We start from the raw sequence: 16,713 nt of genomic DNA, 5'->3' as shown, positions 1-16,713 counted from the left end.
TGGATCCTCTACTTATCTTTGGATTGATAACTGGCATGCTTTAGACCCTTTATACCAGAAATTGGTGATGCTATAGCAATCGACAGGCTTTGAGGGCTGCTCTTCCTATGGTTTCATGAGCAAAAAGTATTTGGTTTCCCCACCATATTCCTCATTGGGCCTTCATAGAGTGGATTGCTTTTATAGGTCGTATTTCTACAAAAGACAAGTAGCTGGGGAATAGGGATTGATTGCTAATTGTGGCCTCTGCCTTGGTGCCATGGAGTCCCATGAACACCTATTTTTTTAGTGTCCATTTTCTAAGGAGGTTTGGAAAATGATATTAACCAAGAATCAAATTGCAAGAACTGTTTTGAGGCTGGCTGAGGAAATTGATTGGGTGTGTTCTCGAATGATTGGTGCCTCTATCCCTAGTAGAATCTACAAACTCTCGTTGGCAGCTTCTATCTATTGGATTTGGCGCTAAAGGAATACTAGAATATACCAAGGTAAAGCTCTTCCTGCTCCTCTCTTGGGCTGTCACATTATTAATGAAGTTCGGGCATGCAAACGCTCTTGGAGAGGCCTCAAGCGGACTAAAGGGAACCATTTGCTGGTTGATATATGAGGCTTAAATTCTTGGATTTTTAGTTCTTAGCTGGTTGTCCTTTTGTCTAGTTCTGTTGTATTCTATTAGTCGGTGTTTGGGCTTTGGTTATCATTTATTTCCTTGTTAAGACTCCTTATTGGTAGCCATTTCAGAGTTTGTATTGGAAAACTCTGTAAATTCTATTTATTGCTCTATAAAGTTAATTTACCCCAAAAAAAAACTCTAAAAGTTGTTATTCATGGTAAATGTAACCAGTATGAGAGCAAACCTCCTTTTGAGAATTCACCAGAAACCTCTCTGTAGCTCAAAGCCGTCAAAGATCAACAACTGCTGGGAATTAAACTTTTCAAACGTAAAATGTTGAAAATGAACATGAGGTCAACAATTGAAAAGCAAAGGCTTTAATCAAATAAGTTTTTGGGTGCCGAGCGGGTGGTGTGGTACCTCGTTGGCAATCCCAGCCGTCAAAATGTGCTTTGGACGGTCCGGATTTTGGAGGGAGAAAAAAAAGGAGCGAGAGTTGTGGGGAGGAAGAGAGCTAATAAGTCCGGGCCGTCCAAAACACATTTGGACGACTGAGATCACCGATGAGTACCACCACGTGGTAACGACACCCAAATGTTTCTCCTAAAATTAGCTTCTGCACATGGAGCTTTAGTTCGCCTGTCCCTATCAAGCATTCACAATCACACTCACCTTAGGTAGCCAAATACCTAAAGTCTTTCCTTACAGTGGTAAACAAATACATTTCCTAACGTACAGAATCCCAGACTTTGAACAATAATAATCATAGCCGAACCAAACGTCTCCGAATAAATCCCCTCACCGGCCGGCGACTCGAGTCGATAATTTCATCTCTGTTTCTCGTGTAATTATAACAAGGAAATACAAAATCATATAGAAATTGAGAGAAGGAACAATGGTAGTTGCCTTGGTAACTGATTAATGAAACTCTTTTTTACCCAAAATTTCTCAATATCTTCTTCCGGTCCGCTAGATTGAGTTCGTGGGGATGACCTTTACCTGCTAAGAATCCTCCGAAAAGAACTCAACCACGAGCTCGATCCGTTAACTTCGGCCGAGGATTGTGTTTGTTGTATCCCACCATCTGATGACGTCCCTTCCACGCTTCCCAATGTGGAGTTGGCGCCCTCTGGAGGCGGAGCAACGGGTGGTGCGGTAGGTGGAGCGCCACCGCTTCTAGCGGGAGCTCTGGCGCCACCACCCTCAGCTCTGCCTCTGTCTAACAAATGGGACATGTCGATTGGGAACCAAGCCACTTGTCAATACACTCCGCGTGGAAAGTGTGCTTGCAGTTTGGTAGAAGCCTAGCCATTTCATCATCTTCTCTCTCATCGCCAGTTTCCGTTTTCTTGAAGGGGAATACCGGCAGAGAGGCAATGACTGCTGGGTCGAGCCCTGTCTTGGGCGGCTCCACCTGAGAAACCTCAGCCCCGGCACTCCGGCGGGCCTGGCGACAGAGGACGTATCTCGCGTATATGTGGAGTACGATGACTAGCACAAACACAACGGATAGCGAAATGATTGCAATGAGCATGATCTTGTTGTATCATATTGGTGCCTTCTACGAGGTTCGAACGACGGGTTTGGAAAGAAAGGGCCGGTTCGTGGAGTACATGGTGGGTGATTCTCATGGTCGTCGGACGACATGGCGGCGTGTGGCGGAGGAGGGGGTGGCGTAGTTTTGGTTTAGAGTTTTTTGCAATATGTTGAGGGGGAATGGAGCGAGTCCTCCTATAAATTGTCTACATATAGGTGTAAAATGGGGTTATACTGTAATCTTCTTTTCCTTCATTTGTTGTGTGGGGAACTTGTGATGCGCGTTAGGTGTTGGGTTTTTTTCCAAGGGATGGAAAAGGGAAACAAATTACTAGTGAAAATGACTCCCCAGTTTTGAAGACTTTCCTAGCTCCAAATTTCCCTTTTTAAGGTGAAGCATTTGCTCCATCAGAAAAAAGGCAACACCTAATTGTCCAAGTTTATGGGTCGTTTTAGATTAGTATAAAAGATTATTCACAGAATCCGGCTGTAGAGCTTTTTGAACTTATTTTTCACTTCAAGAGCTAAAATACATTTGTGACAAATATACTGACATAATTTATGTGGCTGGGCTACAGATGAACCAAGCAGCTCACGAGCTCAGCTCGTTAACGCTCGACTCGGCTTGTTTAATAAACAAGCCAAGCTCGAGCTCGAGTTTTCGGCTCGTTAAGGGAGGCTGAGCTCGATTAAAGAGGCTCGTTTAGTAAATGACTAAGTTCGGCTTGTTAAAGCTCGAGCCGAGGTCGAGCTCAAGTTTTTGACTTGTTTAGTAAATAAGCTAAACTCGAGCTCAACAAAGCTCGGCTCATTTGCAACCCTACCACCTTGTATACTTCCGTAATTCCATTAGAGTGGTCGGTCAATCTTTGCCACAAAGAAAGATTGATTATCTGGAGTTTTGACACCAACAAAAACAGTTTTGGCATTACCACCACCCTTTGGCACTAACTTTACAAGTAGTGGATAAGGTTTCAGGAAACTCAAGCTATAACTACCCAAGCTTCCATGGCTCAAAAGCTGAAGGGTAGCTACTGAGCCTAACCTGAATTGTTATACAAGGTCGTGAGAAGTTACACACACCCCCACATAAATATACTCATACAAAAACATGCATAAAAGGAAAAAAAAAACTGACATCCCCCGCAATAGAATGTGTCTAATTACAGGGTACAGTGGAAATATCTTAGGTTTGTCACCCTATGTCATGTTCAATTCAAAGATTGCTTGCTTAGCTTTAACTTACCAATCTACTACTAATGCTCTTACCCATATGCCCCATATTTTTGTATGGATTCCATAAATGAAGATTCGAAAGCCCATACAACTAATGACAAAAACATACGAGAGAGAGAGAGAGAGAGAGAGAGAGAGAGAGAGAGAGAGAGAGAGAGAGAGAGAACCAGTGTAATGAGCGATACCTTAAACAAATTAGCTTCCAGGTCGAATTGAGAGCTGCAAAACAGGTACTGAGAACCTTTAGTATCTAGAATAACATACAAACTGGACTGAAAGCAACACAGATAGAAAACATAAGGTAATTGGCAATGACTTACATGTTGAGAAGGCTATCGTCTATGAGCAACTTTTTGAGTTCAAGAGCAATTTGAATGGCCACATGATTAGGAATCTGGAATAACAAAATAATGATTCATAACTCGAGAGTCCTTCAGACAAGGATTTGCAATAAAATGGGATCTTGTTATTTCATAAACCAATTAAAATTTTCTTCCCCAAAACAAGTGGGTTATGAAATAGAAATACTAAACCACATCCAAAAACCAAAGGAGTGACATAAATCTTATAGAGTTACAACAATACTAACCAATATAGTACTCCATAACTGGAAACTATCTTATTGCTAACAATACGTACATAAAGCATGCACACGGACCCAATACAGATATATAGGCTTCAATCTCATCAAAGAAAGAGGCGATGAAAGTAAATCCAAACCCTCTAAGTGCATAATCTGTATAAATCCAAAATCGAGATTAAAACCCTACCTTCGTATTTGTGCAAAAATTAAGAAAATAATCAAATCAAACCTGCTGAGGACTCTCCGAACAATGACCTCTTTGCTTCAACTGGTGCAAAAGGTCTGAATATGTCTTCGATTCTCGCCCATAGAAGAAAATAAATCTTTGATTCTTCTCCAACTACAGAACGGGAGAGCGAAAATACGATGAAGTCCAAGATTAGTACGAAAACAGAGCTTAATCATCAGATAATAGGAGAACTGAAGAACAAGCAACCAACCTGCAACTCATCATTAAAACCCTAGAATAGCAACCAACACCAGTTCGCCGTTCGCACAGCATGAGAAATCTCACACAAGTTAGTAGAGTACGATTGGGAGATATGGGTTCGGGTGTCACTGTGAAATTGAGTGAAAAATAGAAGCGGTGTGCGATTGGGGGGAGATCTGGAATCATGCGGAAATCGAGTGAAAATTTTGAAGTAGTGTGAGCGATTTGGGGCGCAAAGTCATTTTTGCGCCTCTTCTATTGTGACAGAACGCTGTGGATGGATGATGAAACGCTGTATAATGCCTTCTGTGTGTTTCCCTTCTTTTTAACTTTAAAAAACACAATAATTGCTTCCATTTTATAGCATTTTTAAAAGAACGCTATGAACTTAAGCTATAAAAAGTGATATTTGTTTAGTGCATGTCTCACAGAGGGCCTTATTCTTCAAGGAATATTTCACATTTCTCCTGGAACTGAGAGAATCCCTTATACAGCTACCTGATCATGCCCCTTCGCCACACCTCTAAAAATTCGACTATTCGTCTCCTGCCACGGCCCATAAACAACTGCAGCCAAGGTACACTTAAGGCTTGTGCATCTAAAGCCATTCCCAGTCACATTAGAGCAGAACTAAGTGATCACTTCTCCTAATTTACTAGGCATCCCTTGAACCTTGTTCTTTACAACCAGAAACTGGCAAACAACGGCGGAGTAAGTGCTTTAAAAAAAGAAGCGTTCCTGTGTCTCCTCCTCAAAATTGCAGAGGCAGCAAACACCATCAATCTGCATACTCCATGCCTTCAATCTATCCTTCGTACTGAGCCTTCGAAGAACAGCCAACCAAAGAACAGAGGACCATCTAGGCACATTATTCCTCCAAATGATTATGTGCCAAGGTTGAATTGGGTACCTATCCCTTGTAGGATTCCAAGAAGACTTTGCAGTGAAGTTACCACTTGGGTGAGGCAGCCAAAGAACATAATCTTCCACTTCAGAATTTGGTCTCAAATTTGGAGGAGTTTGAGGTATGAGAGCTTGAATGAGAGGATTCCTTAATCTGGGCCATCTCCACATCCCTTGTGCAATTATATCCCCACTGGTCAACTGCAGTTATGCTGGAAAAGCTTGGGATGTAGTGAATATAAGTATAGGGGGCCTTGACCATAGACAATCTGATAGGGAGTCATCTGAATAGCTGAGTGATAGGTTGTATTGAACCACCATTCTGCCAAGGGCAACCAATGCACCTAAACCTTGGGTCTGTCCCCGGTCATGCACCTTTGATAGAACTCCAAACACCTATTGACCACTTCAGGTTGTCCGTTTGTTTGGGGATGGTATGCTGTACTTAAATTTAATCCAGTCCCATGCAAACAAAATAGTTCTACCCAGAAAGCACTAATAAAAACCTTGTCCGTGTCAGACACTATAGAAGCAGGCATGCGATGCAATTTGAAGACTGTATATAAAAAACTTGGCCACATCTATAGCAGTACAGGGATGAGATAATGCCATGAAGTGCACATATTTAGATAATTGATCCAACACTAAAAAAACGACTCATTTACCTTGAGAATTTGGCAATCCCTCAATGAAATCTCTTGCTACTAGTGCCTACTTATGGCACAATCTCTCATTCCAAGTGAGAGACTAGAGCTAAGCCTAGGAGTGAGCCTGAGTCAGAGCATCTAGTCAAGAAGCGAGTGGTAGCGTGCTACAGGGCACCTAGAGAGTGAAAGGTTGCTATAGGGCGCCTAGATGGTGCAAAGCTGGAAGCTAAGCAAAGTCACCATAGAGATATCAGTCCATTTCCTTTCTGGAATTGGTAAAGGTTGCAATAGCCCAACTGTTGCCACAATGCCACTGTCTCAGTCTTGTTCTTTGGAATATGTCACACTTTGCCATGAGAACACATCCTTCCTCATGCCTATGAAGCGGAGGAAATTGATGTTCATCAACTCAGAGAGAGAGAGAGAGAGAACAATACAAGTCGCACCAATGAATCAATCGACCCCCAATTTGAATGACACGACTCAAAACTACACCCTATTGTGTTAGGATGAGCCCAATGGCTGTAAAACTATTGATAGAAAGAAACCATACACATAAGGAATTCCAGAAAAGGGAAATATTCTTTTGCTGGAGTCAACCAGTTTAGGATTTGATTGTGAGATTTTACAAATACTTGAGCTTTTAATAGTTCAATAGGTAATAGACAACACACAAGTTTCATTTTTCATTTCTGTAAAGTTTGTTATCTGTTTTTTTGTAAGATACTAGTGTTATGTATCGTGCTTTGATGTTTCTGCTAGCTCATTGGTATAATTGGTAGTCAGGAAGTAGTGTGTATGTTGTTTGTTGTTGTAGTAACGATAATTTTAGGGGAAAAAAAAAACATGAAAATGGACTTATCTACTTATGATTTGAAGAAACAAAACGGGACACAGCTGACGGAATGAGCCCTTGAATTCCAAGCTCATCATTGTTGTCTACTCCGCTACTCCGAATAGATCGATGTAGCACCTTCGACAAATTCCTCTTTTTGTGCCAGTTCTACAACCAAAGTTAGTCCGGATGTGGATTTAATTTGATTTTTATTCTGAATTCAAGTTATAGTGTCACGCCCCCGATTTTAAACATAAATAAACTAACTTTTTCATAAATAAAACCCTCACAATAATACGTTATGAAAAGACAGTTTTATGCGGACTCAAGCTCAAAAAACCATATATACCACATCACATTTCACATTTTTAACAACACAAGCTCTTGTTAAACATTATAATTATTGAAATTAAATACAGGTCTCTACATTCTACCCTCCTTAAAAATTACGTCCTCGAAATTTGATAAACCAAATCAAACGAGTCATGCATCAACTGGATATGCATAAACCATAACAATCAATGTAATTCAATAATTGGTAACCAAGATTTTTAACTTCAAAAGACTCACATTGATTTACACTGGAAACAAGTGCGGGTACTTTTCTCTAACCGCATCCTCCCTTTCCCATGTTGCCTCTTCCTTACCCAGATTACTCCACAAAACTCTTACCAATGGTATCGTTTTACATCTCAACACTTGATCGCGCGAATCTAGGATATGTATCAGTTCCTCCCGATTGTGGACACCCCCTCGAAAAGAGCTCACCACATAGGATGGCCAATAAGCGAAACTACTTGTTTGTTTGTTAGATACCAGTTGCAGCATATCTTTGTTTGATCAAAAGTGTCCGTTGAGGCACACTTATTCTGTTTAGAATCGCCACTTGGTTTTAGGATCCAAGAAACCAAAAGGGACAAGATTTTGAGTTTGGGATTCATGGGGACGGTGAGGGGAAGGTGTAAGCCACCCCTCTCAGCCCAACCACAGAGATTGGCCTTTACTTATTTGACATAAAACAGTTTAATGCACTTTGACTGATTTCACATGTACTTGTTTATTAAGCCATAAACAGATAGTGCATGAGAACAGGATAAGCAAGCACAAGGCAAAAAGGGGAAGGGAAAATATGTTAGAAAACAGCAAGCAGAGTCACTGGTCAAGCGACCAATGCATAAAGAGATGCAAGACAAGAAGTGCTAAGCTGCATAGATAATGAAAAAGTTCTAGAGCCAAGAGGCGTCATGCAAGAAAGCGTTCAGATAGTTTAAAGCCAAGAGGCATCATGCAAGAAAGCGTTCAGATAGTTTAAAGCCAAGAGGCATCAAGCAAGCAAGCTGTGTAGGGATTTTGTGTAAAGATGGTGAGCAAAATGTGAATATGCAAAACAGACTTTGATACGAAATGTCGGTCAAGAGGCCAAGACTAGTGCGATTATCACGACATCCAGACAACTAAAATGTACGGGCCATGGCAAGTGCCTACACGAAGACTGGATAGCATAGTGATTATCATGTGATACAAGCAAATGTGTTTTGGGACATCTCAGCTTTCGCATACCCAAGCTAGTGCTTCTTTTATACCACAAGATGCTAACAGACTCCATACAAGCCAAGCAGCTTAGGACAAGGAAAACGATGAGACTCAATGAGACCTGAGAGACTCCAACACTCTAGCAGTACTACTAAAACACTGCATGGCCAAGGGACCATCTAACTACACTCTTCATGAAATAGGAAACTCATGTCAAGATACCAATCATGGGAAAAAATATTCTGTTGTCATGTCAACTTATATCGATCTTCACATATCAAGATACCAATCATGGAAAAAAATCAAGAACAAAACACATAGAACCGATAATGTCATCTCCTTCTTATGCCAATGAAAATCTACACAACATGTGTGGGAGGAGGACAGAAATATGGTAAAAACCAAAAGTAACAAAAATATATAAAAAAGCAATATCATAACATTAGATATCCTAAATATATTTTAGGTCTCAAAGACAACATTACGAGAGAAACATTGAACCTGCAACGTAAACCATACCACATCACATTTCACATTTTACGGTACACATGTGAATAGAAAAATTGACACTACATGACAATCTATAGATAATGCTCTACAAATAGTTTACGATAGGAGGGGTGAAAAAAAAGGAAGAAGCACAGCACTATACCTGACAACACAATGGCAATGTAAACCATACCAGAAACTAGAAGGGGGGGAAAAATGAAACACAACCAAAAAACAGATGAGACATCAAATTAGGCAAATCAACTACAACAGAGAAAAGACATACAGTAAACCATGACAGGCTAGTATCACTCCCAGCTAGAACCCATCCTCATATGAGACTCAAACAAGCAAGTTACTTAGAAACACAAATACAATCTTCCAGCATAGCTATGCCCCAAATTCTCCTACAAAAGAAAAATATACAGCAAAGAGCGATAACAGACATAACACAAACAATTCGTACCAAATTTGAACCCTAAACTCCAACATGCATTACCAACTGCATAGCACCACCAGAGGAAACTCTAATAGTTAAGGGAGGATGCAATAAAAAATAATACTAACAGTACAAAAATATCATTGAGACAAATAATCCAGCAAGATTATTAAGCCGCACGTGATCTCTCAATCCAAAATAACTGTAGGGTCAATAATTCCTTCAAGGAATGACCTCATGTTTAAGTACATGAAAAGGAAAATTTTCAAAATGCCCCCCAAACTTGACCTCAATGTCTAATAGACACCCAAACTTCCACAAACTTCAATTTTACTCCCAAACTATTGCAACGTCAAAATCAATTAGACACCTACCCTTCAAATCTGTCAAATAAAATAGCTAATGGATTTGGCTGACTTGGACGTTTGGGCTCAGTTAAATATGCTTATGTGGTATCCCATAGCACTTGAAATGTCCCCTATGTCTCAACTCTCATTCTCTCTCTTACTAAGCATCTATATCTATGCAACAACGAAGAAAGGGCAAACCTCCTCCATGGCCAAAGAAGATCAATTGGTTATGACCCCCTCGGAAAAAAAAAATTTGCAAACCACTTTTTCCTTAGTATCCACCCAACAAGGAAACATTGTAGAGGCCGTAAATGCCTCTCCCCTTTTTATTTATTTTTCCTAATGAATTTTTGGTTTCGATTTTAACTAATTTAAGGCGCTCTCTCTCTCTCTCTCTCTCAATGATTTTTGGGTTTCGATTTTAACTAATTTAAGGCTCTCTCTCTCTCTCTCTCTCTCTCTCTCTCTCTCTCTCTCTCTCTCTCTCTTTATTTCTTTTCCTAATGTTACAGTCATGGGTTTCAATTGGTTTGTGAAGCTTCTCACTTTTGGAAAATGGAAGCCATGTTGGTGAAATTGGAGATTGATTCTTGGTTGCCGTAGGAGGGGGGAAGAGGAGGAGGAGGAGGAGGAAAGGGTTAGTCATGTGGGATGAGATAGGGAATTGGAGATTTTAGGGCTAGGGTTTTGGGAGGGGAGGGGAGAGGGGGCAAAGAGGAAGAAGGAAAGAGTATGGTTGTAAGCTATTTAACGGAGCAAAACATCCAACTTAGCAAAACCTGTTAGTTGACAGATTTTGACGGTAGGTGTCTAGTTGATTGATGGAGCAAAAATTTAGGAGTAAAATTGAACTTTATGAAACTTTTGGGTGTCTATTAGACATTGAGTGCAAAGATTGGGGGGCATTTTGAAATTTTTCCACATGTAAATTGGGTTCCAGTTCTTTTCTCCAATCAACCTTAAATGGTTTCTTCAGTGTCCCATATTTTCGTGGGTAGGTTAATTTGGTTAAAAATGCTATTCACCACTCTCAATCCACAGTGTCATTAGTATGGGAGACAGCTAAGCAAATAGTTAAGGCACTAAAATTTCCAAACCTAACTGAAAATGTCAGAAAACAAAAAATCCTAGCTGAATTTGCATGAATACTTAAGAAAATGAAGCTTAAAGATTGAGCAATGCTACGGTGACCACATTTTGGATACCATGTGATGAGTCACCATTGCATTGGTAGAATGTGCTCCACTACATGACATATGGGGACCATTCTTCCACTACATTGGTGGCACATCACATGGTACCCAAAATGTTGTACTCAAATGCGATCACCCAAGTATTAGTGATAAAGATTAGGCATTGGATGCCGATTAAAAAAAAACATGATTAGGCAGTGGATGAATAACAAGGAACATAAAGTACTGTTGTATTGAGGGGAGCATGTTGAAACTACGACTACACACCTTGAGATACTCAATGAAATAATCAATTTGGGTACGGAACTAGGATCCTAGGACAAGATCGCGTAAGTGGCAGATGTTCTCAATGTCGATACTCTTCTGCTTTCCTTTTGGTAAAAGATGCAAGAAAAAAATATTAAGGTTCTAAGAATACAAAACACCATGGATTCACCATACTTGTTAGGCAGCATCGAAATGCACAAGAATAGAAATCAGCAAAATTTGGCGGGCTTTTGACCTTCAGTGAAAGGAAAAAGAAAGTTAGAAATTGCATCACAATACAGTATTCCATCATCAAACAAAAGAAATTATAACATACTACTTCTTTCTCCATGGCAATGCCTTCTTCAATTTGGTTATCATGTCAGCGCAAAGCGCTTTGAGGCCTCTTCGCCAATCTTCCAATATTAATCATAAAATTAGTGGTGTCATTTTCAAGAATTATGAGATCAGAAACACTAAAAGAAACGAGGAAAGAAACAGAGCTTCAGTTTTTTGGTACAAAATAAACAAAGCCCATTAATACATTGAGGTTCCCCAAGCAACTCCACACTTGAAAAAATCCGTACTTCATAGATATAACTAAGTCCACACAAAAGAAAGGCCCGAAAAACAATCATTGTCTCCTAAAACAATTTATATTGTACCACTTGACCAGGGTTCAAACAAAAACTTTAATTATGCAAAGTTGAGTAGAATTTTGCTTCCCAAAAGGAAAAGATAAAAACTTAGTATCCCGAAGGGTTGTTCCTCACAAGCCAGCATAGACATCCAAGCCATCAAGCTCATAACAATATGTCCTTAAGTACTACTAGGGAAGGTGCAACGTGCTCACACGTCGTTTTGTGCTCATTGGTTTGTTATACTCATTGTGTGATAAAAATTTCTTGACGAGTAATAGAAGATGGACAATTCCTAAATTGAGAAGCAATAAATACAAGTATATACAAGAGGAATCATAAATGAATTCATGGGTTTTGGATTTTAAGGAAACTTGTCAAGAAGAATGGTTGTTGGAGTTGAACAGGAAATGTTGTTCTGTTATGCTCCTTCCTCCGATTTCCATCCTCATGAGTTTTTGGGATTGCACACCAAGAATAGAATCCTTACCAAAATAAGATCTACGACTCTAACGGGAAATATATTGATTCATTGGCACTGAAACTCAAATATGGGTTAATAAATCTACTTACGTTTTTTCAATTGGCATGACAGTTGACTTTCTTTGGCCTTGGTGCCTTGTGTTTGTTGTTGGCCTAAGGAGTATTTTTTGGGTTTTCTTTCTCTTGTTTGTGTCGTTGGAATGTAAATGAATTACTGTACTTAGCTTGGAAAAATTATTGGCAATAAGAATTAGCTCCTAATTCACATTATCATACATCCAATGTGAAACCAAATTTGCCAATCTGTCATTTTATATATACAGGGTATGTAGAGCAACAAAGGATGGAATTCAAATTAGGCAACAGTTTATAATATTTTGTAAAGTTAAATGACAAAAGATAAACCTTCGATGCACTTTATTTTGGGTAAGCTCTACTTAAGTAATCATTTCAGTTACAAAATTTGTTTATGAACACGTATACGTAGCACTTTATTACGTGAGAATTGTATGCCCCTCAGACAATTCTTCTTAGCTCCTTTTCAATACACTTTTATGATTTGTCTATTGATAGTTATTAAAAATTTCCACATTAACCATACAGAGAATCACAGAAATTATTACTTGGACAAAATTGAAGTATTCACATTAGTCAACAATCACAAACTATATGACATCAACCTGAAGTGCCATCTTTATCTACATTACTTGAGAGAGAGAGAGAGAGAGAGAGAGAGGATGTGTGTGTGTCACACACCAACTCAACCTACAAAACGTTCTATAAGTTGGAATGTGATAACATCAAATTAACATTTCCGTGTTATTATTTTAGCAAAAGGACACGATTACTATACACCAACGACATTCCTCAAAAAAGCATTACACGTATGTGCAAAACTGTTTCATTCATTTACTTGACACTCTCTATCTACAATTTCTACTCTATACTTATTTCCTTCACCGTGACGTATACTTCTTGCTAAGCCCACTACCCGCTCGTAGTGGGCCTTCTTATTTCGATCACATGGGAAAAACAATGATTCTTTTTACACAAAAGACATTTAAAAAAAAATGGACCATTCCTATAATAACTCTTTCTCCAAATATTGTAGAATGGAAATGTCAAGCATATCCTTTGTCACACATTAGCATTCTCTCTCTTAACAATGAAACTCTTTCTACACCACATAAATAATCGTATGGTCACATTCGACCCTTGTGACCATAGCTACCCTGTTGGTAATTTTTTACTCTTTCGAGGTTTAGTGAACCCTCTTGACCATAGCAACCCGTACGGGCATACATGACCCTTTGTGGTCAATAACACTTCCATTCAGACTTGACAAAATATTGCTCCCCTCATAATGCAACACAAACACCTTGTTCCATATCCCAATCATATAGAAAATAAATTCAGGATTGTACCAAATGAAGAGGTCCAGCAAAACGATGCCAACACAAGGTCACTCCCCATGTGGAGTCATGGTACTTGTCGTTGCTTCCCAACCTAGTATAGAGCACATCAATCCACACATCATATATTAAGTTTAGATACCCATAAAGATAAACGATTGCTCTATTCCTTCCTTAACGAATTTTCAATACTAAAACAACTAATTTAGGCACGTTGCTTCCCAACCTAGTATAGAGCACATCAATCCACACATCATATACTAGGTTTAGATACCCATAAAGGTAAACGATTGCCCTATTCCTTCCTTAACAAATTTTCAATACTAAAACAACTAATTTAGGCCCCGTTCCACATTCCAAAATAAGGACTTAAAAAATAAGGACCTATTTTTAAGCTTAAAAATAATGGGTTTACAAAAATATTTTTAAAATTTTTTGCAAGGTTTGATCTACAAAATAAGATCCATATTGCATAATTTTTTATTTTAGTAAGCCTATTATTTTTAAGCTTGAAAATTGCAAACAAGTACTTATTTTTTTAGGGGGTAAACCGGAACACTACCTCAAATTCAGCATCTGTCTTTTGCGCGCACACACACAGTTCCAGCCCTGACACATTGTTTTCAACAATTAAAGGTCAGTTTCAGCATTCAACAATTCATTTTTAGCTTCCAATTACGCAATTTCAGTACTTGAACTTAAGTTTCTCAATCAGCGAGTGCTTGTCCTTTCACTACCTTCGTTCCCATATGAGAGACTTCTAGTCATTCCGGGAACCTACAAGACCTTGTCGAAGTAGAAAGATTGTTCCCTCTCCGAAAATGAACGGCACTCTATCTATTCTTTCAACCTTATGTTGACAGCTATCATGATTGATGCAATAGAACAGGAAAGGTATTCCCCAAGGTAGCTAGCTTGTCTATGTCAATGGATCACCCATAGTAGGTTCTTTTCGGTCCACAAAAGGCAGAGGGAAATAGTGAACTCATAGAAATTCCTTTTGGACAGCCATTACCAACACCAGAAGCTCTGGTACACCTTCAATACCGAAATTAGAGTGGTATTTGTCTTCCTAACTCCTATGGATCCACCCATAGTAGGTTCTTTTCGGTCCACAAAAGGCAGAGGGAAATAGTGAACTCATAGAAATTCCTTTTGGACAGCCATTACCAACACCAGAAGCTCTGGTACACCTTCAATACCGTAATTAGAGTGGTATTTGTCTTCCTAACTCCTATGGATCCATGCCTAATCGATCTCACCATAATTCAATCATAACAAAACCCAAATAAAATGCATATTGCAATATTTCCCTTTCGCTATGACACACTAAAAAATGTTTAATTCTCTGGACAAATACAACCTTACTATCAATTTAGTAACCAACAGTACGAAATAAGCATTCAGGGAATGAATAAATACACTTCCAGTATGATTGAATGTAAAAATCTAGGAAAGAGGTATTCGTATCTGGTATGGAAACAAAATAAACTATAGTCAAAATGGAATTGATCAAAATACAATCTTAGAAATAGAATGTTGCAGGGATTTTATAACACGTGTTATTGAAAAATCATTGCTTTCATAATAGCTAGTCCTCTTAACCAAAGTTCAGCACTCCTCCTACCCAATCTACCACTCTAGCTTTCATACTTGGAGTGAGAAGCCCCACGAAAGAGTAACCATGAAACTATTATGTATTGAAGCCACGACTTGCTACTCCAGTTGACTTAGTCATGCCATAATCATGTAAACAAACAAAAAATATGAAATTCTATACCCAAGAAAAAGATCACAAGGCGATAGTTCACACTACAAAGTAGCACCAAAAAGCATCATACTGTTGTTTTCACGTGCAATCTGGAATACCCTATTCTTTACTTCTTGACACCTTAAGGTGTTTACACCAATACAATTTGTGAAATTCTTGTCTTTACATCATATTCTAAAATTGAGTGTCAACTTTTATTATTACGGTGTCATTTCTCCACATGTTAGACCAATACAATAACGTGAGTTTAACTCCTGTTATCTCCTTCTCTTGGGAACAAATAGAGCTTAAAGGACAATTGTTTCCAACTAACATCAATTTTTCATCACTCGTATCAAATGAGAAATTTTCTAATGAGAAACAACCCAATCCAACAGAAGTAATCATACCATCACGTTATCTTTGCAGGAATAAGATACCGGACTAAACAAAAGCGAAAATCTCACCTTAATGGTAGGATAAAGGAAAACTCAAGAAGATACGTGGTACTTCGCCTTGTATTATAGTCAGTGACCTCAATAATCATACCATGCTTTCCAACCTGCAAGATGAAAGTATAAAAATTTAAAACCACAAATACAAGATGAAATAAAGTAAAACTATGATTGGATCAAGCTCTGTTTGGATCCTGGGTTTGTGAAGAGATCTATGAAGAGAAAATTTTCAGGGGTTACCATTCACAAACCATATGTTTCCCTTACTTTTTCTTTTCCCTCAACAAGTTCCTCCAAGAACCCAGAATCCAAATAGAAGCCGCGGATTTTCAATCTTTTTCTTAAATTAAGATTTCTTTGGTTAGTAGATCGTTCGAAGTGATTGGAAAACTTAATTCATTTTGCTGCTCCTCATCATGCACTTCAATAAGACTTGGTTTTATCATCTGATATCTAGCTAGTTCTACAGCAATAATAAGCAGAATCAAAAGAATGCCATAGGGAACCTCTAAATTATTCCTATAAGGAACTCCTAAAGCTTCACTCAGCTCATCCAGTTGGTTGTTGAGAATTATTGATGCCTCTCCTTAGACAGGAAACACTTCATCATCTTTCTAAGTGACAAGTAGGCAAATAAACAGAACAAACACAGTGAAGCAGGTCTTCACTTCATATTGATACCTAACATGAATGAATCTGCCTACTCAAACTTTGAAATTAGAAGATCCACTATTAGAGACAAATATCACAAAAATGGCTAGAGACCCTTTTCTAATAACTTTAGCAAACATGTGGGTTTATCTTTGTGAAACATGTGTATGATAAAATAAAGGACAAAGTTCAGGTGTCATTACCACAAGACTTCCCTTATTTTTTTGTCGAATATCATGGACCGTAGAATGAAAGCACAGCTACTTTCACAACCAGAGGTCCTGAAAAGAA

General features: G+C 38.7%; 1 pseudogene; it reads right to left on the bottom strand.

Moving 5' to 3' along the window:
• Positions 1 to 1,170: 1,170 nt before the first annotated feature.
• LOC131328607 (E3 ubiquitin-protein ligase ATL41-like) overlaps positions 1,171 to 16,713 on the bottom strand; it is a 21,408-nt pseudogene continuing 5,865 nt past the window's right edge.

This window comes from Rhododendron vialii, chromosome 6a (genome assembly GCF_030253575.1).
Source record: "Rhododendron vialii isolate Sample 1 chromosome 6a, ASM3025357v1".
NCBI lineage: Eukaryota > Viridiplantae > Streptophyta > Magnoliopsida > Ericales > Ericaceae > Rhododendron > Rhododendron vialii.
This window is presented reverse-complemented; position numbering and strand designations above follow the sequence as displayed.